The sequence below is a fragment of the Pelodiscus sinensis genome, chromosome 5 (assembly GCF_052426305.1).
Source record: "Pelodiscus sinensis isolate ZL-2025 chromosome 5, ASM5242630v1, whole genome shotgun sequence".
Lineage (NCBI taxonomy): Eukaryota > Metazoa > Chordata > Testudines > Trionychidae > Pelodiscus > Pelodiscus sinensis.
The window spans coordinates 87100314-87126325 of record NC_143056.1 but is presented as its reverse complement, the minus strand read 5'-3'; positions in this window follow the sequence as shown (position 1 = coordinate 87126325).

Sequence of the window (26012 nt, the reverse complement as noted above, 5' to 3'; positions counted from 1 at the left end):
GGCTGCCGGGAAGGGAGGAAGGCAGGAGGGAGGGAGGGAGGAGAGCTGGGCGCCGCCCAGAGGGACCCCGGCGCCCCACCACCACCTGGGCCTCCCTGGGGCGAGGGAGGGTAGGCCGGAAGAGGCACGCGGGGTGGGTGAGTCGGTCGGTCTTGCTCCGGTCGCCGTGAGCCAGGAGAGGGTGGCGGACGGTGAGCGAGCGGGCGGGACTTAGAAAATTTCTATTCCCCCGCGCTGGGGGGTGTCTTGGGAGGGGGAGAGTACGTCTGTGTGCGCCGTAAGGTGAGGTAAGCTCGAGTGTAGTATCCGCCCGGGGTCCTGTTTGAAGATCGCCTGATTAAGCAACCGCCTGGGATCGAATCCTTTGCTCCCTGGGACCCGGTCTGATCCAGCCCTTTTTAGGGCTTCTGACACCAAAACTCTGCAATCAACAGCCTTATTTCTAGGTCCCTTGGAAACCGCTCCGGAGCCTTAAAGGCTCCAGTTGTGTGCGGTTTCTTTTTTTTAGCCTGGAAGGGATTTAAACCCCTACCGCGGTTTTTCTGCCGGCCGCTCTACAGCTGATCTGCAATCAGCTGCTCAGGCCCCGCCCAGGCACGTCCTTTGAGACTGCCTATTGGCGGAGGCTCTTCTGTTGCCTTAAAGCAACAGCTGCTCTTTCCTTTTTGCTGCACTGGATCCTCTGCTATCGGCTGTGGATCTGCTCCGTTGGATCTGGATCTGGATCTGGATCTGGACATTTGCTCTGCGTCTGCCTGGTCTACTGGCCCCCTGCCGCCCCCCCCCCCCGTCTGCTGCCCCCCCAGCAGACCAGGGAGACTCCGAGCAATGCTGCAGGGAGCAAAGCCACTCCGCGTCTCCCTGGTCCGCTGGGGGGAACCCCCAGCGGACCAGGGAGACGCGGAGCGTACTTTCTCGCTGCGGCATTGCTCTGCCTCTCCCTGGTCTCCTGGGGGAGGTTTTTCCAAAGGCAGCATTGGCAAGCCGCCGCTTTTTTTCATTTTCATTTTCCTTTTTTTTTTTTTTTTTTTTTTTAAATCAGGAACGGGAGTGAGGGCTCGGAAGAGCAGAGGCAAAGACAAAAAGACTGTGGGGAGAGGGGGCGGAGCCTGTCTGCAGATGAGCCCCGGGGGCTGCCGGGAAGGGAGGAAGGCAGGAGGGAGGGAGGGAGGAGAGCTGGGCGCCGCCCAGAGGGACCCCGGCGCCCCACCACCACCTGGGCCTCCCTGGGGCGAGGGAGGGTAGGCCGGAAGAGGCACGCGGGGTGGGTGAGTCAGTCGGTCTTGCTCCGGTCGCCGTGAGCCAGGAGAGGGTGGCGGACGGTGAGCGAGCGGGCGGGACTTAGAAAATTTCTATTCCCCCCCGCTGGGGGGTGTCTTGGGAGGGGGAGAGTACGTCTGTGTGCGCCGTAAGGTGAGGTAAGCTCGAGTGTAGTATCCGCCCGGGGTCCTGTTTGAAGATCGCCTGATTAAGCAACCGCCTGGGATCGAATCCTTTGCTCCCTGGGACCCGGTCTGATCCAGCCCTTTTTAGGGCTTCTGACACCAAAACTCTGCAATCAACAGCCTTATTTCTAGGCCCCTTGGAAACCGCTCCGGAGCCTTAAAGGCTCCAGTTGTGTGCGGTTTCTTTTTTTTAGCCTGGAAGGGATTTAAACCCCTACCGCGGTTTTTCTGCCGGCCGCTCTACAGCTGATCTGCAATCAGCTGTTCAGGCCCCGCCCAGGCACGTCCTTTGAGACTGCCTATTGGCGGAGGCTCTTCTGTTGCCTTAAAGCAACAGCTGCTCTTTCCTTTTTGCTGCACTGGATCCTCTGCTATCGGCTGTGGATCTGCTCCGTTGGATCTGGATCTGGATCTGGATCTGGATCTGGATCTGGACATTTGCTCTGCGTCTGCCTGGTCTACTGGCCCCCTGCCGCCCCCCCCCCCCGTCTGCTGCCCCCCCAGCAGATCAGGGAGACTCCGAGCAATGCTGCAGGGAGCAAAGCCACTCCGCGTCTCCCTGGTCCGCTGGGGGGAACCCCCAGCGGACCAGGGAGACGCGGAGAGTACTTTCTCGCTGCGGTATTGCTCTGCCTCTCCCTGGTCTCCTGGGGGAGGTTTTTCCAAAGGCAGCATTGGCAAGCCATCGCTTTATTTCATTTTCCTTTTCCTTTTTTTTTTTTTTTTAAATCAGGAACGGGAGTGAGGGCTCGGAAGAGCAGAGGCAAAGACAAAAAGACTGTGGGGAGAGGGGGCGGAGCCTGTCTGCAGATGAGCCCCGGGGGCTGCCGGGAAGGGAGGAAGGCAGGAGGGAGGGAGGGAGGAGAGCTGGGCGCCGCCCAGAGGGACCCCGGCGCCCCACCACCACCTGGGCCTCCCTGGGGCGAGGGAGGGTAGGCCGGAAGAGGCACGCGGGGTGGGTGAGTCGGTCGGTCTTGCTCCGGTCGCCGTGAGCCAGGAGAGGGTGGCGGACGGTGAGCGAGCGGGCGGGACTTAGAAAATTTCTATTCCCCCGCGCTGGGGGGTGTCTTGGGAGGGGGAGAGTACGTCTGTGTGCGCCGTAAGGTGAGGTAAGCTCGAGTGTAGTATCCGCCCGGGGTCCTGTTTGAAGATGCCTGATTAAGCAACCGCCTGGGATCGAATCCTTTGCTCCCTGGGACCCGGTCTGATCCAGCCCTTTTTAGGGCTTCTGACACCAAAACTCTGCAATCAACAGCCTTATTTCTAGGCCCCTTGGAAACCGCTCCGGAGCCTTAAAGGCTCCAGTTGTGTGCGGTTTCTTTTTTTTAGCCTGGAAGGGATTTAAACCCCTACCGCGGTTTTTCTGCCGGCCGCTCTACAGCTGATCTGCAATCAGCTGTTCAGGCCCCGCCCAGGCACGTCCTTTGAGACTGCCTATTGGCGGAGGCTCTTCTGTTGCCTTAAAGCAACAGCTGCTCTTTCCTTTTTGCTGCACTGGATCCTCTGCTATCGGCTGTGGATCTGCTCCGTTGGATCTGGATCTGGATCTGGATCTGGACATTTGCTCTGCGTCTGCCTGGTCTACTGGCCCCCTGCCGCCCCCCCCCGTCTGCTGCCCCCCCAGCAGACCAGGGAGACTCCGAGCAATGCTGCAGGGAGCAAAGCCACTCCGCGTCTCCCTGGTCCGCTGGGGGGAACCCCCAGCGGACCAGGGAGACGCGGAGCGTACTTTCTCGCTGCGGTATTGCTCTGCCTCTCCCTGGTCTCCTGGGGGAGGTTTTTCCAAAGGCAGCATTGGCAAGCCGCCGCTTTTTTTCATTTTCATTTTCCTTTTTTTTTTTTTTTTTTTTTTTTAAATCAGGAACGGGAGTGAGGGCTCGGAAGAGCAGAGGCAAAGACAAAAAGACTGTGGGGAGAGGGGGCGGAGCCTGTCTGCAGATGAGCCCCGGGGGCTGCCGGGAAGGGAGGAAGGCAGGAGGGAGGGAGGGAGGAGAGCTGGGCGCCGCCCAGAGGGACCCCGGCGCCCCACCACCACCTGGGCCTCCCTGGGGCGAGGGAGGGTAGGCCGGAAGAGGCACGCGGGGTGGGTGAGTCGGTCGGTCTTGCTCCGGTCGCCGTGAGCCAGGAGAGGGTGGCGGACGGTGAGCGAGCGGGCGGGACTTAGAAAATTTCTATTCCCCCGCGCTGGGGGGTGTCTTGGGAGGGGGAGAGTACGTCTGTGTGCGCCGTAAGGTGAGGTAAGCTCGAGTGTAGTATCCGCCCGGGGTCCTGTTTGAAGATGCCTGATTAAGCAACCGCCTGGGATCGAATCCTTTGCTCCCTGGGACCCGGTCTGATCCAGCCCTTTTTAGGGCTTCTGACACCAAAACTCTGCAATCAACAGCCTTATTTCTAGGCCCCTTGGAAACCGCTCCGGAGCCTTAAAGGCTCCAGTTGTGTGCGGTTTCTTTTTTTTAGCCTGGAAGGGATTTAAACCCCTACCGCGGTTTTTCTGCCGGCCGCTCTACAGCTGATCTGCAATCAGCTGTTCAGGCCCCGCCCAGGCACGTCCTTTGAGACTGCCTATTGGCGGAGGCTCTTCTGTTGCCTTAAAGCAACAGCTGCTCTTTCCTTTTTGCTGCACTGGATCCTCTGCTATCGGCTGTGGATCTGCTCCGTTGGATCTGGATCTGGATCTGGATCTGGACATTTGCTCTGCGTCTGCCTGGTCTACTGGCCCCCTGCCGCCCCCCCCCCCGTCTGCTGCCCCCCCCAGCAGACCAGGGAGACTCCGAGCAATGCTGCAGGGAGCAAAGCCACTCCGCGTCTCCCTGGTCCGCTGGGGGGAACCAGCGGACCAGGGAGACGCGGAGCGTACTTTCTCGCTGCGGCATTGCTCTGCCTCTCCCTGGTCTCCTGGGGGAGGTTTTTCCAAAGGCAGCATTGGCAAGCCGCCGCTTTTTTTCATTTTCCATTTTTTTTTTTTAAATCAGGAACGGGAGTGAGGGCTCGGAAGAGCAGAGGCAAAGACAAAAAGACTGTGGGGAGAGGGGGCGGAGCCTGTCTGCAGATGAGCCCCGGGGGCTGCCGGGAAGGGAGGAAGGCAGGAGGGAGGGAGGGAGGAGAGCTGGGCGCCGCCCTGAGGGACCCCGGCGCCCCACCACCACCTGGGCCTCCCTGGGGCGAGGGAGGGTAGGCCGGAAGAGGCACGCGGGGTGGGTGAGTCGGTCGGTCTTGCTCCGGTCGCCGTGAGCCAGGAGAGGGTGGCGGACGGTGAGCGAGCGGGCGGGACTTAGAAAATTTCTATTCCCCCGCGCTGGGGGGGTGTCTTGGGAGGGGGAGAGTACGTCTGTGTGCGCCGTAAGGTGAGGTAAGCTCGAGTGTAGTATCCGCCCGGGGTCCTGTTTGAAGATCGCCTGATTAAGCAACCGCCTGGGATCGAATCCTTTGCTTCCCTGGGACCCGGTCTGATCCAGCCCTTTTTAGGGCTTCTGACACCAAAACTCTGCAATCAACAGCCTTATTTCTAGGCCCCTTGGAAACCGCTCCGGAGCCTTAAAGGCTCCAGTTGTGTGCGGTTTCTTTTTTTTAGCCTGGAAGGGATTTAAATCCCTACCGCGGTTTTTCTGCCGGCCGCTCTACAGCTGATCTGCAATCAGCTGTTCAGGCCCCGCCCAGGCACGTCCTTTGAGACTGCCTATTGGCGGAGGCTCTTCTGTTGCCTTAAAGCAACAGCTGCTCTTTCCTTTTTGCTGCACTGGATCCTCTGCTATCGGCTGTGGATCTGCTCCGTTGGATCTGGATCTGGATCTGGATCTGGACATTTGCTCTGCGTCTGCCTGGTCTACTGGCCCCCTGCCGCCCCCCCGCCTCCGTCTGCTGCCCCCCCAGCAGACCAGGGAGACTCCGAGCAATGCTGCAGGGAGCAAAGCCACTCCGCGTCTCCCTGGTCCGCTGGGGGGAACCCCCAGCGGACCAGGGAGACGCGGAGCGTACTTTCTCGCTGCGGCATTGCTCTGCCTCTCCCTGGTCTCCTGGGGGAGGTTTTTCCAAAGGCAGCATTGGCAAGCCGCCGCTTTTTTTCATTTTCATTTTCCTTTTTTTTTTTTTTTTTTTTTTTTTAAATCAGGAACGGGAGTGAGGGCTCGGAAGAGCAGAGGCAAAGACAAAAAGACTGTGGGGAGAGGGGGCGGAGCCTGTCTGCAGATGAGCCCCGGGGGCTGCCGGGAAGGGAGGAAGGCAGGAGGGAGGGAGGGAGGAGAGCTGGGCGCCGCCCAGAGGGACCCTGGCGCCCCACCACCACCTGGGCCTCCCTGGGGCGAGGGAGGGTAGGCCGGAAGAGGCACGCGGGGTGGGTGAGTCGGTCGGTCTTGCTCCGGTCGCCGTGAGCCAGGAGAGGGTGGCGGACGGTGAGCGAGCGGGCGGGACTTAGAAAATTTCTATTCCCCCGCGCTGGGGGGTGTCTTGGGAGGGGGAGAGTACGTCTGTGTGCGCCGTAAGGTGAGGTAAGCTCGAGTGTAGTATCCGCCCGGGGTCCTGTTTGAAGATCGCCTGATTAAGCGACCGCCTGGGATCGAATCCTTTGCTCCCTGGGACCCGGTCTGATCCAGCCCTTTTTAGGGCTTCTGACACCAAAACTCTGCAATCAACAGCCTTATTTCTAGGCCCCTTGGAAACCGCTCCGGAGCCTTAAAGGCTCCAGTTGTGTGCGGTTTCTTTTTTTTAGCCTGGAAGGGATTTAAACCCCTACCGCGGTTTTTCTGCCGGCCGCTCTACAGCTGATCTGCAATCAGCTGTTCAGGCCCCGCCCAGGCACGTCCTTTGAGACTGCCTATTGGCGGAGGCTCTTCTGTTGCCTTAAAGCAACAGCTGCTCTTTCCTTTTTGCTGCACTGGATCCTCTGCTATCGGCTGTGGATCTGCTCCATTGGATCTGGATCTGGATCTGGATCTGGACATTTGCTCTGCGTCTGCCTGGTCTACTGGCCCCCTGCCGCCCCCCCCCCGTCTGCTGCCCCCCCAGCAGACCAGGGAGACTCCGAGCAATGCTGCAGGGAGCAAAGCCACTCCGCGTCTCCCTGGTCCGCTGGGGGAAACCCCCAGCGGACCAGGGAGACGCGGAGCGTACTTTCTCGCTGCGGCATTGCTCTGCCTCTCCCTGGTCTCCTGGGGGAGGTTTTTCCAAAGGCAGCATTGGCAAGCCGCCGCTTTTTTTCATTTTCATTTTCCTTTTTTTTTTTTTTTTTTTTTTTTAAATCAGGAACGGGAGTGAGGGCTCGGAAGAGCAGAGGCAAAGACAAAAAGACTGTGGGGAGAGGGGGCGGAGCCTGTCTGCAGATGAGCCCCGGGGGCTGCCGGGAAGGGAGGAAGGCAGGAGGGAGGGAGGGAGGAGAGCTGGGCGCCGCCCAGAGGGACCCCGGCGCCCCACCACCACCTGGGCCTCCCTGGGGCGAGGGAGGGTAGGCCGGAAGAGGCACGCGGGGTGGGTGAGTCGGTCGGTCTTGCTCCGGTCGCCGTGAGCCAGGAGAGGGTGGCGGACGGTGAGCGAGCGGGCGGGACTTAGAAAATTTCTATTCCCCCGCGCTGGGGGGTGTCTTGGGAGGGGGAGAGTACGTCTGTGTGCGCCGTAAGGTGAGGTAAGCTCGAGTGTAGTATCCGCCCGGGGTCCTGTTTGAAGATGCCTGATTAAGCAACCGCCTGGGATCGAATCCTTTGCTCCCTGGGACCCGGTCTGATCCAGCCCTTTTTAGGGCTTCTGACACCAAAACTCTGCAATCAACAGCCTTATTTCTAGGCCCCTTGGAAACCGCTCCGGAGCCTTAAAGGCTCCAGTTGTGTGCGGTTTCTTTTTTTTAGCCTGGAAGGGATTTAAACCCCTACCGCGGTTTTTCTGCCGGCCGCTCTACAGCTGATCTGCAATCAGCTGTTCAGGCCCCGCCCAGGCACGTCCTTTGAGACTGCCTATTGGCGGAGGCTCTTCTGTTGCCTTAAAGCAACAGCTGCTCTTTCCTTTTTGCTGCACTGGATCCTCTGCTATCGGCTGTGGATCTGCTCCGTTGGATCTGGATCTGGATCTGGATCTGGATCTGGACATTTGCTCTGCGTCTGCCTGGTCTACTGGCCCCCTGCCGCCCCCCCCCCCGTCTGCTGCCCCCCCAGCAGACCAGGGAGACTCCGAGCAATGCTGCAGGGAGCAAAGCCACTCCGCGTCTCCCTGGTCCGCTGGGGGGAACCCCCAGCGGACCAGGGAGACGCGGAGCGTACTTTCTCGCTGCGGCATTGCTCTGCCTCTCCCTGGTCTCCTGGGGGAGGTTTTTCCAAAGGCAGCATTGGCAAGCCGCCGCTTTTTTTCATTTTCATTTTCCTTTTTTTTTTTTTTTTTTTTTTTTTAAATCAGGAACGGGAGTGAGGGCTCGGAAGAGCAGAGGCAAAGACAAAAAGACTGTGGGGAGAGGGGGCGGAGCCTGTCTGCAGATGAGCCCCGGGGGCTGCCGGGAAGGGAGGAAGGCAGGAGGGAGGGAGGGAGGAGAGCTGGGCGCCGCCCAGAGGGACCCCGGCGCCCCACCACCACCTGGGCCTCCCTGGGGCGAGGGAGGGTAGGCCGGAAGAGGCACGCGGGGTGGGTGAGTCGGTCGGTCTTGCTCCGGTCGCCGTGAGCCAGGAGAGGGTGGCGGACGGTGAGCGAGCGGGCGGGACTTAGAAAATTTCTATTCCCCCGCGCTGGGGGGTGTCTTGGGAGGGGGAGAGTACGTCTGTGTGCGCCGTAAGGTGAGGTAAGCTCGAGTGTAGTATCCGCCCGGGGTCCTGTTTGAAGATCGCCTGATTAAGCAACCGCCTGGGATCGAATCCTTTGCTCCCTGGGACCCGGTCTGATCCAGCCCTTTTTAGGGCTTCTGACACCAAAACTCTGCAATCAACAGCCTTATTTCTAGGCCCCTTGGAAACCGCTCCGGAGCCTTAAAGGCTCCAGTTGTGTGCGGTTTCTTTTTTTTAGCCTGGAAGGGATTTAAACCCCTACCGCGGTTTTTCTGCCGGCCGCTCTACAGCTGATCTGCAATCAGCTGTTCAGGCCCCGCCCAGGCACGTCCTTTGAGACTGCCTATTGGCGGAGGCTCTTCTGTTGCCTTAAAGCAACAGCTGCTCTTTCCTTTTTGCTGCACTGGATCCTCTGCTATCGGCTGTGGATCTGCTCCGTTGGATCTGGATCTGGATCTGGATCTGGACATTTGCTCTGCGTCTGCCTGGTCTACTGGCCCCCTGCCGCCCCCCCCCCCGTCTGCTGCCCCCCCCAGCAGACCAGGGAGACTCCGAGCAATGCTGCAGGGAGCAAAGCCACTCCGCGTCTCCCTGGTCCGCTGGGGGGAACCAGCGGACCAGGGAGACGCGGAGCGTACTTTCTCGCTGCGGCATTGCTCTGCCTCTCCCTGGTCTCCTGGGGGAGGTTTTTCCAAAGGCAGCATTGGCAAGCCGCCGCTTTTTTTCATTTTCCATTTTTTTTTTTAAATCAGGAACGGGAGTGAGGGCTCGGAAGAGCAGAGGCAAAGACAAAAAGACTGTGGGGAGAGGGGGCGGAGCCTGTCTGCAGATGAGCCCCGGGGGCTGCCGGGAAGGGAGGAAGGCAGGAGGGAGGGAGGGAGGAGAGCTGGGCGCCGCCCAGAGGGACCCTGGCGCCCCACCACCACCTGGGCCTCCCTGGGGCGAGGGAGGGTAGGCCGGAAGAGGCACGCGGGGTGGGTGAGTCGGTCGGTCTTGCTCCGGTCGCCGTGAGCCAGGAGAGGGTGGCGGACGGTGAGCGAGCGGGCGGGACTTAGAAAATTTCTATTCCCCCGCGCTGGGGGGTGTCTTGGGAGGGGGAGAGTACGTCTGTGTGCGCCGTAAGGTGAGGTAAGCTCGAGTGTAGTATCCGCCCGGGGTCCTGTTTGAAGATCGCCTGATTAAGCGACCGCCTGGGATCGAATCCTTTGCTCCCTGGGACCCGGTCTGATCCAGCCCTTTTTAGGGCTTCTGACACCAAAACTCTGCAATCAACAGCCTTATTTCTAGGCCCCTTGGAAACCGCTCCGGAGCCTTAAAGGCTCCAGTTGTGTGCGGTTTCTTTTTTTTAGCCTGGAAGGGATTTAAACCCCTACCGCGGTTTTTCTGCCGGCCGCTCTACAGCTGATCTGCAATCAGCTGTTCAGGCCCCGCCCAGGCACGTCCTTTGAGACTGCCTATTGGCGGAGGCTCTTCTGTTGCCTTAAAGCAACAGCTGCTCTTTCCTTTTTGCTGCACTGGATCCTCTGCTATCGGCTGTGGATCTGCTCCATTGGATCTGGATCTGGATCTGGATCTGGACATTTGCTCTGCGTCTGCCTGGTCTACTGGCCCCCTGCCGCCCCCCCCCCGTCTGCTGCCCCCCCAGCAGACCAGGGAGACTCCGAGCAATGCTGCAGGGAGCAAAGCCACTCCGCGTCTCCCTGGTCCGCTGGGGGAAACCCCCAGCGGACCAGGGAGACGCGGAGCGTACTTTCTCGCTGCGGCATTGCTCTGCCTCTCCCTGGTCTCCTGGGGGAGGTTTTTCCAAAGGCAGCATTGGCAAGCCGCCGCTTTTTTTCATTTTCATTTTCCTTTTTTTTTTTTTTTTTTTTTTTTTAAATCAGGAACGGGAGTGAGGGCTCGGAAGAGCAGAGGCAAAGACAAAAAGACTGTGGGGAGAGGGGGCGGAGCCTGTCTGCAGATGAGCCCCGGGGGCTGCCGGGAAGGGAGGAAGGCAGGAGGGAGGGAGGGAGGAGAGCTGGGCGCCGCCCAGAGGGACCCCGGCGCCCCACCACCACCTGGGCCTCCCTGGGGCGAGGGAGGGTAGGCCGGAAGAGGCACGCGGGGTGGGTGAGTCGGTCGGTCTTGCTCCGGTCGCCGTGAGCCAGGAGAGGGTGGCGGACGGTGAGCGAGCGGGCGGGACTTAGAAAATTTCTATTCCCCCGCGCTGGGGGGTGTCTTGGGAGGGGGAGAGTACGTCTGTGTGCGCCGTAAGGTGAGGTAAGCTCGAGTGTAGTATCCGCCCGGGGTCCTGTTTGAAGATGCCTGATTAAGCAACCGCCTGGGATCGAATCCTTTGCTCCCTGGGACCCGGTCTGATCCAGCCCTTTTTAGGGCTTCTGACACCAAAACTCTGCAATCAACAGCCTTATTTCTAGGCCCCTTGGAAACCGCTCCGGAGCCTTAAAGGCTCCAGTTGTGTGCGGTTTCTTTTTTTTAGCCTGGAAGGGATTTAAACCCCTACCGCGGTTTTTCTGCCGGCCGCTCTACAGCTGATCTGCAATCAGCTGTTCAGGCCCCGCCCAGGCACGTCCTTTGAGACTGCCTATTGGCGGAGGCTCTTCTGTTGCCTTAAAGCAACAGCTGCTCTTTCCTTTTGCTGCACTGGATCCTCTGCTATCGGCTGTGGATCTGCTCCGTTGGATCTGGATCTGGATCTGGATCTGGATCTGGACATTTGCTCTGCGTCTGCCTGGTCTACTGGCCCCCTGCCGCCCCCCCCCCCGTCTGCTGCCCCCCCAGCAGACCAGGGAGACTCCGAGCAATGCTGCAGGGAGCAAAGCCACTCCGCGTCTCCCTGGTCCGCTGGGGGGAACCCCCAGCGGACCAGGGAGACGCGGAGCGTACTTTCTCGCTGCGGCATTGCTCTGCCTCTCCCTGGTCTCCTGGGGGAGGTTTTTCCAAAGGCAGCATTGGCAAGCCGCCGCTTTTTTTCATTTTCATTTTCCTTTTTTTTTTTTTTTTTTTTTTTTTTAAATCAGGAACGGGAGTGAGGGCTCGGAAGAGCAGAGGCAAAGACAAAAAGACTGTGGGGAGAGGGGGCGGAGCCTGTCTGCAGATGAGCCCCGGGGGCTGCCGGGAAGGGAGGAAGGCAGGAGGGAGGGAGGGAGGAGAGCTGGGCGCCGCCCAGAGGGACCCCGGCGCCCCACCACCACCTGGGCCTCCCTGGGGCGAGGGAGGGTAGGCCGGAAGAGGCACGCGGGGTGGGTGAGTCGGTCGGTCTTGCTCCGGTCGCCGTGAGCCAGGAGAGGGTGGCGGACGGTGAGCGAGCGGGCGGGACTTAGAAAATTTCTATTCCCCCGCGCTGGGGGGTGTCTTGGGAGGGGGAGAGTACGTCTGTGTGCGCCGTAAGGTGAGGTAAGCTCGAGTGTAGTATCCGCCCGGGGTCCTGTTTGAAGATCGCCTGATTAAGCAACCGCCTGGGATCGAATCCTTTGCTCCCTGGGACCCGGTCTGATCCAGCCCTTTTTAGGGCTTCTGACACCAAAACTCTGCAATCAACAGCCTTATTTCTAGGCCCCTTGGAAACCGCTCCGGAGCCTTAAAGGCTCCAGTTGTGTGCGGTTTCTTTTTTTTAGCCTGGAAGGGATTTAAACCCCTACCGCGGTTTTTCTGCCGGCCGCTCTACAGCTGATCTGCAATCAGCTGTTCAGGCCCCGCCCAGGCACGTCCTTTGAGACTGCCTATTGGCGGAGGCTCTTCTGTTGCCTTAAAGCAACAGCTGCTCTTTCCTTTTGCTGCACTGGATCCTCTGCTATCGGCTGTGGATCTGCTCCGTTGGATCTGGATCTGGATCTGGATCTGGACATTTGCTCTGCGTCTGCCTGGTCTACTGGCCCCCTGCCGCCCCCCCCCCCGTCTGCTGCCCCCCCCAGCAGACCAGGGAGACTCCGAGCAATGCTGCAGGGAGCAAAGCCACTCCGCGTCTCCCTGGTCCGCTGGGGGGAACCAGCGGACCAGGGAGACGCGGAGCGTACTTTCTCGCTGCGGCATTGCTCTGCCTCTCCCTGGTCTCCTGGGGGAGGTTTTTCCAAAGGCAGCATTGGCAAGCCGCCGCTTTTTTTCATTTTCCATTTTTTTTTTTTAAATCAGGAACGGGAGTGAGGGCTCGGAAGAGCAGAGGCAAAGACAAAAAGACTGTGGGGAGAGGGGGCGGAGCCTGTCTGCAGATGAGCCCCGGGGGCTGCCGGGAAGGGAGGAAGGCAGGAGGGAGGGAGGGAGGAGAGCTGGGCGCCGCCCTGAGGGACCCCGGCGCCCCACCACCACCTGGGCCTCCCTGGGGCGAGGGAGGGTAGGCCGGAAGAGGCACGCGGGGTGGGTGAGTCGGTCGGTCTTGCTCCGGTCGCCGTGAGCCAGGAGAGGGTGGCGGACGGTGAGCGAGCGGGCGGGACTTAGAAAATTTCTATTCCCCCGCGCTGGGGGGGTGTCTTGGGAGGGGGAGAGTACGTCTGTGTGCGCCGTAAGGTGAGGTAAGCTCGAGTGTAGTATCCGCCCGGGGTCCTGTTTGAAGATCGCCTGATTAAGCAACCGCCTGGGATCGAATCCTTTGCTTCCCTGGGACCCGGTCTGATCCAGCCCTTTTTAGGGCTTCTGACACCAAAACTCTGCAATCAACAGCCTTATTTCTAGGCCCCTTGGAAACCGCTCCGGAGCCTTAAAGGCTCCAGTTGTGTGCGGTTTCTTTTTTTTAGCCTGGAAGGGATTTAAATCCCTACCGCGGTTTTTCTGCCGGCCGCTCTACAGCTGATCTGCAATCAGCTGTTCAGGCCCCGCCCAGGCACGTCCTTTGAGACTGCCTATTGGCGGAGGCTCTTCTGTTGCCTTAAAGCAACAGCTGCTCTTTCCTTTTTGCTGCACTGGATCCTCTGCTATCGGCTGTGGATCTGCTCCGTTGGATCTGGATCTGGATCTGGATCTGGACATTTGCTCTGCGTCTGCCTGGTCTACTGGCCCCCTGCCGCCCCCCCGCCTCCGTCTGCTGCCCCCCCAGCAGACCAGGGAGACTCCGAGCAATGCTGCAGGGAGCAAAGCCACTCCGCGTCTCCCTGGTCCGCTGGGGGGAACCCCCAGCGGACCAGGGAGACGCGGAGCGTACTTTCTCGCTGCGGCATTGCTCTGCCTCTCCCTGGTCTCCTGGGGGAGGTTTTTCCAAAGGCAGCATTGGCAAGCCGCCGCTTTTTTTCATTTTCATTTTCCTTTTTTTTTTTTTTTTTTTTTTTTTTAAATCAGGAACGGGAGTGAGGGCTCGGAAGAGCAGAGGCAAAGACAAAAAGACTGTGGGGAGAGGGGGCGGAGCCTGTCTGCAGATGAGCCCCGGGGGCTGCCGGGAAGGGAGGAAGGCAGGAGGGAGGGAGGGAGGAGAGCTGGGCGCCGCCCAGAGGGACCCTGGCGCCCCACCACCACCTGGGCCTCCCTGGGGCGAGGGAGGGTAGGCCGGAAGAGGCACGCGGGGTGGGTGAGTCGGTCGGTCTTGCTCCGGTCGCCGTGAGCCAGGAGAGGGTGGCGGACGGTGAGCGAGCGGGCGGGACTTAGAAAATTTCTATTCCCCCGCGCTGGGGGGTGTCTTGGGAGGGGGAGAGTACGTCTGTGTGCGCCGTAAGGTGAGGTAAGCTCGAGTGTAGTATCCGCCCGGGGTCCTGTTTGAAGATCGCCTGATTAAGCGACCGCCTGGGATCGAATCCTTTGCTCCCTGGGACCCGGTCTGATCCAGCCCTTTTTAGGGCTTCTGACACCAAAACTCTGCAATCAACAGCCTTATTTCTAGGCCCCTTGGAAACCGCTCCGGAGCCTTAAAGGCTCCAGTTGTGTGCGGTTTCTTTTTTTTAGCCTGGAAGGGATTTAAACCCCTACCGCGGTTTTTCTGCCGGCCGCTCTACAGCTGATCTGCAATCAGCTGTTCAGGCCCCGCCCAGGCACGTCCTTTGAGACTGCCTATTGGCGGAGGCTCTTCTGTTGCCTTAAAGCAACAGCTGCTCTTTCCTTTTTGCTGCACTGGATCCTCTGCTATCGGCTGTGGATCTGCTCCATTGGATCTGGATCTGGATCTGGATCTGGACATTTGCTCTGCGTCTGCCTGGTCTACTGGCCCCCTGCCGCCCCCCCCCCGTCTGCTGCCCCCCCAGCAGACCAGGGAGACTCCGAGCAATGCTGCAGGGAGCAAAGCCACTCCGCGTCTCCCTGGTCCGCTGGGGGAAACCCCCAGCGGACCAGGGAGACGCGGAGCGCACTTTCTCGCTGCGGCATTGCTCTGCCTCTCCCTGGTCTCCTGGGGGAGGTTTTTCCAAAGGCAGCATTGGCAAGCCGCCGCTTTTTTTCATTTTCATTTTCCTTTTTTTTTTTTTTTTTTTTTTTTAAATCAGGAACGGGAGTGAGGGCTCGGAAGAGCAGAGGCAAAGACAAAAAGACTGTGGGGAGAGGGGGCGGAGCCTGTCTGCAGATGAGCCCCGGGGGCTGCCGGGAAGGGAGGAAGGCAGGAGGGAGGGAGGGAGGAGAGCTGGGCGCCGCCCAGAGGGACCCCGGCGCCCCACCACCACCTGGGCCTCCCTGGGGCGAGGGAGGGTAGGCCGGAAGAGGCACGCGGGGTGGGTGAGTCGGTCGGTCTTGCTCCGGTCGCCGTGAGCCAGGAGAGGGTGGCGGACGGTGAGCGAGCGGGCGGGACTTAGAAAATTTCTATTCCCCCGCGCTGGGGGGTGTCTTGGGAGGGGGAGAGTACGTCTGTGTGCGCCGTAAGGTGAGGTAAGCTCGAGTGTAGTATCCGCCCGGGGTCCTGTTTGAAGATCGCCTGATTAAGCAACCGCCTGGGATCGAATCCTTTGCTCCCTGGGACCCAGTCTGATCCAGCCCTTTTTAGGGCTTCTGACACCAAAACTCTGCAATCAACAGCCTTATTTCTAGGCCCCTTGGAAACCGCTCCGGAGCCTTAAAGGCTCCAGTTGTGTGCGGTTTCTTTTTTTTAGCCTGGAAGGGATTTAAACCCCTACCGCGGTTTTTCTGCCGGCCGCTCTACAGCTGATCTGCAATCAGCTATTCAGGCCCCGCCCAGGCACGTCCTTTGAGACTGCCTATTGGCGGAGGCTCTTCTGTTGCCTTAAAGCAACAGCTGCTCTTTCCTTTTGCTGCACTGGATCCTCTGCTATCGGCTGTGGATCTGCTCCGTTGGATCTGGATCTGGATCTGGATCTGGACATTTGCTCTGCGTCTGCCTGGTCTACTGGCCCCCTGCCGCCCCCCCCCCCCCCCCGTCTGCTGCCCCCCCAGCAGACCAGGGAGACTCCGAGCAATGCTGCAGGGAGCAAAGCCACTCCGCGTCTCCCTGGTCCGCTGGGGGGAACCCCCAGCGGACCAGGGAGACGCGGAGCCTACTTTCTCGCTGCGGCATTGCTCTGCCTCTCCCTGGTCTCCTGGGGGAGGTTTTTCCAAAGGCAGCATTGGCAAGCCGCCGCCTTTTTTCATTTTCATTTTCCTTTTTTTTTTTTTTTTTTTTTTTAAATCAGGAACGGGAGTGAGGGCTCGGAAGAGCAGAGGCAAAGACAAAAAGACTGTGGGGAGAGGGGGCGGAGCCTGTCTGCAGATGAGCCCCGGGGGCTGCCGGGAAGGGAGGAAGGCAGGAGGGAGGGAGGGAGGAGAGCTGGGCGCCGCCCAGAGGGACCCCGGCGCCCCACCACCACCTGGGCCTCCCTGGGGCGAGGGAGGGTAGGCCGGAAGAGGCCCGCGGGGTGGGTGAGTCGGTCGGTCTTGCTCCGGTCGCCGTGAGCCAGGAGAGGGTGGCGGACGGTGAGCGAGCGGGCGGGACTTAGAAAATTTCTATTCCCCCGCGCTGGGGGGTGTCTTGGAGGGGGAGAGTACGTCTGTGTGCGCCGTAAGGTGAGGTAAGCTCGAGTGTAGTATCCGCCCGGGGTCCTGTTTGAAGATCGCCTGATTAAGCGACCGCCTGGGATCGAATCCTTTGCTCCCTGGGACCCGGTCTGATCCAGCCCTTTTTAGGGCTTCTGACACCAAAACTCTGCAATCAACAGCCTTATTTCTAGGCCCCTTGGAAACCGCTCCGGAGCCTTAAAGGCTCCAGTTGTGTGCGGTTTCTTTTTTTTAGCCTGGAAGGGATTTAAACCCCTACCGCGGTTTTTCTGCCGGCCGCTCTACAGCTGATCTGCAATCAGCTGTTCAGGCCCCGCCCAGGCACGTCCTTTGAGACTGCCTATTGGCGGAGGCTCTTCTGTTGCCTTAAAGCAACAGCTGCTCTTTCCTTTTTGCTGCACTGGATCCTCTGCTATCGGCTGTGGATCTGCTCCGTTGGATCTGGATCTGGATCTGGATCTGGACATTTGCTCTGCGTCTGCCTGGTCTACTGGCCCCCTGCCGCCCCCCCCCCCCCGTCTGCTGCCCCCCCAGCAGACCAGGGAGACTCCGAGCAATGCTGCAGGGAGCAAAGCCACTCCGCGTCTCCCTGGTCCGCTGGGGGAAACCCCCAGCGGACCAGGGAGACGCGGAGCGTACTTTCTCGCTGCGGCATTGCTCTGCCTCTCCCTGGTCTCCTGGGGGAGGTTTTTCCAAAGGCAGCATTGGCAAGCCGCCGCTTTTTTTCATTTTCATTTTCATTTTCCCTTTTTTTTTTTTTTTTTTTTTTAAAATCAGGAACGGGAGTGAGGGCTCGGAAGAGCAGAGGCAAAGACAAAAAGACTGTGGGGAGAGGGGGTGGAGCCTGTCTGCAGATGAGCCCCGGGGGCTGCCGGGAAGGGAGGAAGGCAGGAGGGAGGGAGGGAGGAGAGCTGGGCGCCGCCCAGAGGGACCCCGGCGCCCCACCACCACCTGGGCCTCCCTGGGGCGAGGGAGGGTAGGCCGGAAGAGGCACGCGGGGTGGGTGAGTCGGTTGGTCTTGCTCCGGTCGCCGTGAGCCAGGAGAGGGTGGCGGACGGTGAGCGAGCGGGCGGGACTTAGAAAATTTCTATTCCCCCGCGCTGGGGGGTGTCTTGGGAGGGGAGAGTACGTCTGTGTGCGCCGTAAGGTGAGGTAAGCTCGAGTGTAGTATCCGCCCGGGGTCCTGTTTGAAGATCGCCTGATTAAGCAACCGCCTGGGATCGAATCCTTTGCTCCCTGGGACCCGGTCTGATCCAGCCCTTTTTAGGGCTTCTGACACCAAAACTCTGCAATCAACAGCCTTATTTCTAGGCCCCTTGGAAACCGCTCCGGAGCCTTAAAGGCTCCAGTTGTGTGCGGTTTCTTTTTTTTAGCCTGGAAGGGATTTAAACCCCTACCGCGGTTTTCTGCCGGCCGCTCTACAGCTGATCTGCAATCAGCTGTTCAGGCCCCGCCCAGGCACGTCCTTTGAGACTGCCTATTGGCGGAGGCTCTTCTGTTGCCTTAAAGCAACAGCTGCTCTTTCCTTTTTGCTGCACTGGATCCTCTGCTATCGGCTGTGGATCTGCTCCGTTGGATCTGGATCTGGATCTGGATCTGGACATTTGCTTTGCGTCTGCCTGGTCTACTGGCCCCCTGCCGCCCCCCCCCCCGTCTGCTGCCCCCCCAGCAGACCAGGGAGACTCCGAGCAATGCTGCAGGGAGCAAAGCCACTCCGCGTCTCCCTGGTCCGCTGGGGGGAACCCCCAGCGGACCAGGGAGACGCGGAGCGTACTTTCTCGCTGCGGCATTGCTCTGCCTCTCCCTGGTCTCCTGGGGGAGGTTTTTCCAAAGGCAGCATTGGCAAGCCGCCGCTTTTTTTCATTTTCATTTTCTTTTTTTTTTTTTTTTTTTTTTTTAAATCAGGAACGGGAGTGAGGGCTCGGAAGAGCAGAGGCAAAGACAAAAAGACTGTGGGGAGAGGGGCGGAGCCTGTCTGCAGATGAGCCCCGGGGGCTGCCGGGAAGGGAGGAAGGCAGGAGGGGGGAGGGAGGAGAGCTGGGCGCCGCCCAGAGGGACCCCGGCGCCCCACCACCACCTGGGCCTCCCTGGGGCGAGGGAGGGTAGGCCGGAAGAGGCACGCGGGGTGGGTGAGTCGGTCGGTCTTGCTCCGGTCGCCGTGAGCCAGGAGAGGGTGGCGGACGGTGAGCGAGCGGGCGGGACTTAGAAAATTTCTATTCCCCCGCGCTGGGGGGTGTCTTGGGAGGGGGAGAGTACGTCTGTGTGCGCCGTAAGGTGAGGTAAGCTCGAGTGTAGTATCCGCCCGGGGTCCTGTTTGAAGATCGCCTGATTAAGCAACCGCCTGGGATCGAATCCTTTGCTCCCTGGGACCCGGTCTGATCCAGCCCTTTTTAGGGCTTCTGACACCAAAACTCTGCAATCAACAGCCTTATTTCTAGGCCCCTTGGAAACCGCTCCGGAGCCTTAAAGGCTCCAGTTGTGTGCGGTTTCTTTTTTTTAGCCTGGAAGGGATTTAAACCCCTACCGCGGTTTTTCTGCCGGCCGCTCTACAGCTGATCTGCAATCAGCTGTTCAGGCCCCGCCCAGGCACGTCCTTTGAGACTGCCTATTGGCGGAGGCTCTTCTGTTGCCTTAAAGCAACAGCTGCTCTTCCTTTTTGCTGCACTGGATCCTCTGCTATCGGCTGTGGATCTGCTCCGTTGGATCTGGATCTGGATCTGGATCTGGACATTTGCTCTGCGTCTGCCTGGTCTACTGGCCCCCTGCCGCCCCCCCCCGTCTGCTGCCCCCCCAGCAGACCAGGGAGACTCCGAGCAATGCTGCAGGGAGCAAAGCCACTCCGCGTCTCCCTGGTCCGCTGGGGGGAACCCCCAGCGGACCAGGGAGACGCGGAGCGTACTTTCTCGCTGCGGCATTGCTCTGCCTCTCCCTGGTCTCCTGGGGGAGGTTTTTCCAAAGGCAGCATTGGCAAGCCGCCGCTTTTTTCATTTTCATTTTCCTTTTTTTTTTTTTTTTTTTTTTTTTTTAAATCAGGAACGGGAGTGAGGGCTCGGAAGAGCAGAGGCAAAGACAAAAAGACTGTGGGGAGAGGGGGCGGAGCCTGTCTGCAGATGAGCCCCGGGGGCTGCCGGGAAGGGAGGAAGGCAGGAGGGAGGGAGGGAGGAGAGCTGGGCGCCGCCCAGAGGGACCCCGGCGCCCCACCACCACCTGGGCCTCCCTGGGGCGAGGGAGGGTAGGCCGGAAGAGGCACGCGGGGTGGGTGAGTCGGTCGGTCTTGCTCCGGTCGCCGTGAGCCAGGAGAGGGTGGCGGACGGTGAGCGAGCGGGCGGGACTTAGAAAATTTCTATTCCCCCGCGCTGGGGGTGTCTTGGGAGGGGGAGAGCACGTCTGTGTGCGCCGTAAGGTGAGGTAAGCTCGAGTGTAGTATCCGCCCGGGGTCCTGTTTGAAGATCGCCTGATTAAGCAACCGCCTGGGATCGAATCCTTTGCTCCCTGGGACCCGGTCTGATCCAGCCCTTTTTAGGGCTTCTGACACCAAAACTCTGCAATCAACAGCCTTATTTCTAGGCCCCTTGGAAACCGCTCCGGAGCCTTAAAGGCTCCAGTTGTGTGCGGTTTCTTTTTTTTAGCCTGGAAGGGATTTAAACCCCTACCGCGGTTTTTCTGCCGGCCGCTCTACAGCTGATCTGCAATCAGCTGTTCAGGCCCCGCCCAGGCACGTCCTTTGAGACTGCCTATTGGCGGAGGCTCTTCTGTTGCCTTAAAGCAACAGCTGCTCTTTCCTTTTGCTGCACTGGATCCTCTGCTATCGGCTGTGGATCTGCTCCGTTGGATCTGGATCTGGATCTGGATCTGGACATTTGCTCTGCGTCTGCCTGGTCTACTGGCCCCTGCCGCCCCCCCCCCCCCCCTGCTGCCCCCCCAGCAGACCAGGGAGACTCCGAGCAATGCTGCAGGGAGCAAAGCCACTCCGCGTCTCCCTGGTCCGCTGGGGGGAACCCCCAGCGGACCAGGGAGACGCGGAGCGTACTTTCTCGCTGCGGCATTGCTCTGCCTCTCCCTGGTCTCCTGGGGGAGGTTTTTCCAAAGGCAGCATTGGCAAGCCGCCGCTTTTTTTCATTTTCATTTTCCTTTTTTTTTTTTTTTTTTTTTTTTTTTTAAATCAGGAACGGGAGTGAGGGCTCGGAAGAGCAGAGGCAAAGACAAAAAGACTGTGGGGAGAGGGGGCGGAGCCTGTCTGCAGATGAGCCCCGGGGCTGCCGGGAAGGGAGGAAGGCAGGAGGGAGGGAGGGAGGAGAGCTGGGCGCCGCCCAGAGGGACCCCGGCGCCCCACCACCACCTGGGCCTCCCTGGGGCGAGGGAGGGTAGGCCGGAAGAGGCACGCGGGGTGGGTGAGTCGGTCGGTCTTGCTCCGGTCGCCGTGAGCCAGGAGAGGGTGGCGGACGGTGAGCGAGCGGGCGGGACTTAGAAAATTTCTATTCCCCCGCGCTGGGGGGTGTCTTGGGAGGGGGAGAGTACGTCTGTGTGCGCCGTAAGGTGAGGTAAGCTCGAGTGTAGTATCCGCCCGGGGTCCTGTTTGAAGATCGCCTGATTAAGCAACCGCCTGGGATCGAATCCTTTGCTCCCTGGGACCCGGTCTGATCCAGCCCTTTTTAGGGCTTCTGACACCAAAACTCTGCAATCAACAGCCTTATTTCTAGGCCCCTTGGAAACCGCTCCGGAGCCTTAAAGGCTCCAGTTGTGTGCGGTTTCTTTTTTTTAGCCTGGAAGGGATTTAAACCCCTACCGCGGTTTTTCTGCCGGCCGCTCTACAGCTGATCTGCAATCAGCTGTTCAGGCCCCGCCCAGGCACGTCCTTTGAGACTGCCTATTGGCGGAGGCTCTTCTGTTGCCTTAAAGCAACAGCTGCTCTTTCCTTTTTGCTGCACTGGATCCTCTGCTATCGGCTGTGGATCTGCTCCGTTGGATCTGGATCTGGATCTGGATCTGGACATTTGCTCTGCGTCTGCCTGGTCTACTGGCCCCCTGCCGCCCCCCCCCCCCCCGTCTGCTGCCCCCCCAGCAGACCAGGGAGACTCCGAGCAATGCTGCAGGGAGCAAAGCCACTCCGCGTCTCCCTGGTCCGCTGGGGGGAACCCCCAGCGGACCAGGGAGACGCGGAGCGTACTTTCTCGCTGCGGCATTGCTCTGCCTCTCCCTGGTCTCCTGGGGGAGGTTTTTCCAAAGGCAGCATTGGCAAGCCGCCGCTTTTTTTCATTTTCATTTTCCTTTTTTTTTTTTTTTTTTTTTTTTTTAAATCAGGAACGGGAGTGAGGGCTCGGAAGAGCAGAGGCAAAGACAAAAAGACTGTGGGGAGAGGGGGCGGAGCCTGTCTGCAGATGAGCCCCGGGGGCTGCCGGGAAGGGAGGAAGGCAGGAGGGAGGGAGGGAGGAGAGCTGGGCGCCGCCCAGAGGGACCCCGGCGCCCCACCACCACCTGGGCCTCCCTGGGGCGAGGGAGGGTAGGCCGGAAGAGGCACGCGGGTGGGTGAGTCGGTCGGTCTTGCTCCGGTCGCCGTGAGCCAGGAGAGGGTGGCGGACGGTGAGCGAGCGGGCGGGACTTAGAAAATTTCTATTCCCCCGCGCTGGGGGGTGTCTTGGGAGGGGGAGAGTACGTCTGTGTGCGCCGTAAGGTGAGGTAAGCTCGAGTGTAGTATCCGCCCGGGGTCCTGTTTGAAGATCGCCTGATTAAGCAACCGCCTGGGATCGAATCCTTTGCTCCCTGGGACCCGGTCTGATCCAGCCCTTTTTAGGGCTTCTGACACCAAAACTCTGCAATCAACAGCCTTATTTCTAGGCCCCTTGGAAACCGCTCCGGAGCCTTAAAGGCTCCAGTTGTGTGCGGTTTCTTTTTTTTAGCCTGGAAGGGATTTAAACCCCTACCGCGGTTTTTCTGCCGGCCGCTCTACAGCTGATCTGCAATCAGCTGTTCAGGCCCCGCCCAGGCACGTCCTTTGAGACTGCCTATTGGCGGAGGCTCTTCTGTTGCCTTAAAGCAACAGCTGCTCTTTCCTTTTTGCTGCACTGGATCCTCTGCTATCGGCTGTGGATCTGCTCCGTTGGATCTGGATCTGGATCTGGATCTGGACATTTGCTCTGCGTCTGCCTGGTCTACTGGCCCCCTGCCGCCCCCCCCCCCCGTCTGCTGCCCCCCCAGCAGACCAGGGAGACTCCGAGCAATGCTGCAGGGAGCAAAGCCACTCCGCGTCTCCCTGGTCCGCTGGGGGGAACCCCCAGCGGACCAGGGAGACGCGGAGCGTACTTTCTCGCTGCGGCATTGCTCTGCCTCTCCCTGGTCTCCTGGGGGAGGTTTTTCCAAAGGCAGCATTGGCAAGCCGCCGCTTTTTTTCATTTTCATTTTCCTTTTTTTTTTTTTTTTTTTTTTTTTTTTTTTTAAATCAGGAACGGGAGTGAGGGCTCGGAAGAGCAGAGGCAAAGACAAAAAGACTGTGGGGAGAGGGGGCGGAGCCTGTCTGCAGATGAGCCCCGGGGGCTGCCGGGAAGGGAGGAAGGCAGGAGGGAGGGAGGGAGGAGAGCTGGGCGCCGCCCAGAGGGACCCCGGCGCCCCACCACCACCTGGGCCTCCCTGGGGCGAGGGAGGGTAGGCCGGAAGAGGCACGCGGGGTGGGTGAGTCGGTCGGTCTTGCTCCGGTCGCCGTGAGCCAGGAGAGGGTGGCGGACGGTGAGCGAGCGGGCGGGACTTAGAAAATTTCTATTCCCCCGCGCTGGGGGGTGTCTTGGGAGGGGGAGAGTACGTCTGTGTGCGCCGTAAGGTGAGGTAAGCTCGAGTGTAGTATCCGCCCGGGGTCCTGTTTGAAGATCGCCTGATTAAGCAACCGCCTGGGATCGAATCCTTTGCTCCCTGGGACCCGGTCTGATCCAGCCCTTTTTAGGGCTTCTGACACCAAAACTCTGCAATCAACAGCCTTATTTCTAGGCCCCTTGGAAACCGCTCCGGAGCCTTAAAGGCTCCAGTTGTGTGCGGTTTCTTTTTTTTAGCCTGGAAGGGATTTAAACCCCTACCGCGGTTTTTCTGCCGGCCGCTCTACAGCTGATCTGCAATCAGCTGTTCAGGCCCCGCCCAGGCACGTCCTTTGAGACTGCCTATTGGCGGAGGCTCTTCTGTTGCCTTAAAGCAACAGCTGCTCTTTCCTTTTTGCTGCACTGGATCCTCTACTATCGGCTGTGGATCTGCTCCGTTGGATCTGGATCTGGATCTGGATCTGGATCTGGACATTTGCTCTGCGTCTGCCTGGTCTACTGGCCCCCTGCCGCCCCCCCCCCCCGTCTGCTGCCCCCCCAGCAGACCAGGGAGACTCCGAGCAATGCTGCAGGGAGCAAAGCCACTCCGCGTCTCCCTGGTCCGCTGGGGGGAACCCCCAGCGGACCAGGGAGACGCGGAGCGTACTTTCTCGCTGCGGCATTGCTCTGCCTCTCCCTGGTCTCCTGGGGGAGGTTTTTCCAAAGGCAGCATTGGCAAGCCGCCGCTTTTTTTCATTTTCATTTTCCTTTTTTTTTTTTTTTTTTTTTTTTTTAAATCAGGAACGGGAGTGAGGGCTCGGAAGAGCAGAGGCAAAGACAAAAAGACTGTGGGGAGAGGGGGCGGAGCCTGTCTGCAGATGAGCCCCGGGGGCTGCCGGGAAGGGAGGAAGGCAGGAGGGAGGGAGGGAGGAGAGCTGGGCGCCGCCCAGAGGGACCCCGGCGCCCCACCACCACCTGGGCCTCCCTGGGGCGAGGGAGGGTAGGCCGGAAGAGGCACGCGGGGTGGGTGAGTCGGTCGGTCTTGCTCCGGTCGCCGTGAGCCAGGAGAGGGTGGCGGACGGTGAGCGAGCGGGCGGGACTTAGAAAATTTCTATTCCCCCGCGCTGGGGGGTGTCTTGGGAGGGGGAGAGTACGTCTGTGTGCGCCGTAAGGTGAGGTAAGCTCGAGTGTAGTATCCGCCCGGGGTCCTGTTTGAAGATCGCCTGATTAAGCAACCGCCTGGGATCGAATCCTTTGCTTCCCTGGGACCCGGTCTGATCCAGCCCTTTTTAGGGCTTCTGACACCAAAACTCTGCAATCAACAGCCTTATTTCTAGGCCCCTTGGAAACCGCTCCGGAGCCTTAAAGGCTCCAGTTGTGTGCGGTTTCTTTTTTTTAGCCTGGAAGGGATTTAAACCCCTACCGCGGTTTTTCTGCCGGCCGCTCTACAGCTGATCTGCAATCAGCTGTTCAGGCCCCGCCCAGGCACGTCCTTTGAGACTGCCTATTGGCGGAGGCTCTTCTGTTGCCTTAAAGCAACAGCTGCTCTTTCCTTTTTGCTGCACTGGATCCTCTGCTATCGGCTGTGGATCTGCTCCGTTGGATCTGGATCTGGATCTGGATCTGGACATTTGCTCTGCGTCTGCCTGGTCTACTGGCCCCCTGCCGCCCCCCCCCCGTCTGCTGCCCCCCCAGCAGACCAGGGAGACTCCGAGCAATGCTGCAGGGAGCAAAGCCACTCCGCGTCTCCCTGGTCCGCTGGGGGGAACCCCCAGCGGACCAGGGAGACGCGGAGCGTACTTTCTCGCTGCGGCATTGCTCTGCCTCTCCCTGGTCTCCTGGGGGAGGTTTTTCCAAAGGCAGCATTGGCAAGCCGCCGCTTTTTTTCATTTTCATTTTCCTTTTTTTTTTTTTTTTTTTTTTTTTTTAAATCAGGAACGGGAGTGAGGGCTCGGAAGAGCAGAGGCAAAGACAAAAAGACTGTGGGGAGAGGGGGCAGAGCCTGTCTGCAGATGAGCCCCGGGGGCTGCCGGGAAGGGAGGAAGACAGGAGGGAGGGAGGGAGGAGAGCTGGGCGCCGCCCAGAGGGACCCCGGCGCCCCACCACCACCTGGGCCTCCCTGGGGCGAGGGAGGGTAGGCCGGAAGAGGCACGCGGGGTGGGTGAGTCGGTCGGTCTTGCTCCGGTCGCCGTGAGCCAGGAGAGGGTGGCGGACGGTGAGCGAGCGGGCGGGACTTAGAAAATTTCTATTCCCCCGCGCTGGGGGGTGTCTTGGGAGGGGGAGAGTACGTCTGTGTGCACCGTAAGGTGAGGTAAGCTCGAGTGTAGTATCCGCCCGGGGTCCTGTTTGAAGATCGCCTGATTAAGCAACCGCCTGGGATCGAATCCTTTGCTCCCTGGGACCCGGTCTGATCCAGCCCTTTTTAGGGCTTCTGACACCAAAACTCTGCAATCAACAGCCTTATTTCTAGGCCCCTTGGAAACCGCTCCGGAGCCTTAAAGGCTCCAGTTGTGTGCGGTTTCTTTTTTTTAGCCTGGAAGGGATTTAAACCCCTACCGCGGTTTTTCTGCCGGCCGCTCTACAGCTGATCTGCAATCAGCTGTTCAGGCCCCGCCCAGGCACGTCCTTTGAGACTGCCTATTGGCGGAGGCTCTTCTGTTGCCTTAAAGCAACAGCTGCTCTTTCCTTTTTGCTGCACTGGATCCTCTGCTATCGGCTGTGGATCTGCTCCGTTGGATCTGGATCTGGATCTGGATCTGGATCTGGACATTTGCTCTGCATCTGCCTGGTCTACTGGCCCCCTGCCGCCCCCCCCCCCCGTCTGCTGCCCCCCCCAGCAGACCAGGGAGACTCCGAGCAATGCTGCAGGGAGCAAAGCCACTCCGCGTCTCCCTGGTCCGCTGGGGGAAACCCCCAGCGGACCAGGGAGACGCGGAGCGTACTTTCTCGCTGCGGCATTGCTCTGCCTCTCCCTGGTCTCCTGGGGGAGGTTTTCCAAAGGCAGCATTGGCAAGCCGCCGCTTTTTTTCATTTTCATTTTCCTTTTTTTTTTTTTTTTTTTTTTAAATCAGGAACGGGAGTGAGGGCTCGGAAGAGCAGAGGCAAAGACAAAAAGACTGTGGGGAGAGGGGGCGGAGCCTCTCTGCAGATGAGCCCCGGGG